This window comes from Palaemon carinicauda, chromosome 27 (genome assembly GCF_036898095.1).
Source record: "Palaemon carinicauda isolate YSFRI2023 chromosome 27, ASM3689809v2, whole genome shotgun sequence".
NCBI lineage: Eukaryota > Metazoa > Arthropoda > Malacostraca > Decapoda > Palaemonidae > Palaemon > Palaemon carinicauda.
Genome location: NC_090751.1, coordinates 78296985 through 78299484, shown reverse-complemented (window position 1 = coordinate 78299484; position 2500 = coordinate 78296985).

Genomic DNA, 2500 nt, shown 5'->3' with positions numbered 1-2500 from the left:
GTCTCCCATAATTGGCCATAATATTCTTGTTTATTTAGACGATATCATAATTACAGGAAAAACGGCCAAAGAACATAAAAATAATATTAATAAAGTTTTAGAAGCACTGTGACGTAATGGTATGAAAATAAATTTGTCAAAATGCAATTTTTTCTGTAAACAGGTCAAATTCTTAGGTCATATAATAACCCCAGAAGGTATCCAACCCTGCCCCAGTAAAGTAGCGGCTATTAGAGATTTCCCCAGGCCATGTAACTCTAAGGAAGTAGCTGGATTTCTTGGGCTCACTGGGTATTACTGTAAATTCATAAGAGGTTTTGGAGAGATAGCAAGACCCTTCGATGCTTTAAAGGAAAAAAAAAGTAATAAATTGGGGAGTGGAAGAAGAAAGGGCCTTTAACTATTTAAAAGCTGCCATAACTAGCAATGAATTACTCGCATATTCTAGATTTGATCGCCCATTTTTAGTGACAACAGATGCGAGTAGCTTAGCTCTTAGTGGCGTAGTTTCTCAACAAGATGGTAAAGGCAGAGAGTGACCCATTTGCTCTTCGTCCCGGGCATTAAAAGGAGCAGAAAAGAAATATAGTACATTCGATCGAGAGGCTTTGGCTATTCTTTGGGTTCTACAAAGGCATCGGTTCTTTTATTAGGTGAATTGATTGAGTTGCTAAGTGATCATCGTCCCTTACTTGATTTGTATTATAGAAATGATTTAACCACTCTACAAGCAATATGTATTGAGAGATTTTTAGAGTTTAATAAAAATAGTTTTCACCACATAGAAGGTAAAGCTAACAAGGTAGCTGATGCTCTCTCTAGGGGTACAGTGATAGGAGTAACAACTAGGGCACAAAAAAAGAACGAAGAACGTAACCAAAATGTTGAAGACCTTCAAAATAGAGAAAATAGAAAACGGGATGTGAATTCTCCTGATGAGCATTGAGAATACGCGAGCGAGAGAGAGAGAGAGAGAGAGAGAGAGAGAGAGAGAGAGAGAGAGAGAGAGATATGAGCGGCGAAGGTGAATATATGTGGGTGCCTGAGTACATGACCAGGGGTGTCCAGAATGAATGCCCTGATGATGCAGGTTTGATTGATTTGGGAGGTTGGGACATAAAAGAAGTCCCAGAGGGACAGAAAAAAGAGCAATGGACGGATAGAGTGCACGCAGTGATTGAAGGGGAATTGGAGAGATATCCGTCGTTTCTGAATGTGTATCGTGAGAATTTTTTTATAGAAAATTATATCTTATATTTTGCTTACGAGAATAGAGGAGGGGAATTTTGTGTACAGGAAACTAGTTCTTCCTCCCTCTTTAATTAATTGAGTCATCCACATTGTACATACAAGTCGTATGCAGGGCATTTAGAGATTGATAGAACATTAAGGAGAGCACGTGAATCCTTCTTTTGGTTAGAAATGAGAAAATCTATAGATAATTATAAAAAAGGTTGTCATGCTTGTAACTGTTTCAAAGAACATAAAAATATCATACCAGAAGCAGAAAGTGGCCTATGATTCCTATTATATTTTATAGAGTGCATATGGATGTGGTAGGACCATTTCCTACTGGATTAACACAACATAAGTATATTTGTGTATTTGTGGATGCGTTTACTCAGTACACTCACACTTACGCAATGTTGGACAAATTGGCGAATTCATTAGCCCAGGAGCTGTGCTCTTTCATTACTAGGTTTGGTTGCCCGAAAATTTTGATAAGTGGTAATGGTCTTCAGTTTAAAAATATGGTGGTGAAATCAGTCGCGGAATTGATGAAAATTGAAAACTTTTTAGTGACTGCATATAGGCCTTCAGCAAATGGCTTAGTGGAATCGCATAATAGGCAAGTAGCGCGAATTTTACGTTACTTAGTGGCTGATGGCCCCCTTCATTGGAACGCCATGCTCCCCACAGCTGAGCTAGCTTAGAACATTGCACACAATGCTTCGCTCAGGGAAACGCCTTTCTTTTTAGTGTATGGACAGGATCCTGTGTTACCATATACGGTACTCATTAATTCGGAACAATTGCCAAATTATTCAACACCACTGAAAGATTTCTGAAAAGTGCTGATGAAAAACACAGCTCAAAGTATGATGTTTGGTTCAAAACCACACCGGTAAAAATATTTCTGAGCGATCGTGTGTATTTAAACAATTACAACCTAGGAAACATACTAGAGCTAACGTATTTTGGTCTGTACCGAGTAAAGATGGTTAAATCTAACACAGGTGTGATACAAAGCATTATTAATGGGCCAGTGTCTGAACAGCATCAGGCACACATACATGTGGTGCCTGAAGATGTAGTTTTCAAAATTGTTCCTCCTTATCCCTGCATATGTGACATTCCTCGAGTTGATGAGTTGAATTTTTTTTCCCTTTGCTGTTGTTGTTGTTGATTGAACAGACCTCATTTCCTCTTTTGACATGTTTCAAATGAGCTTGATGATAACAATGTGTTGTTATGTTGATGCTTAATGTATACATAAAAT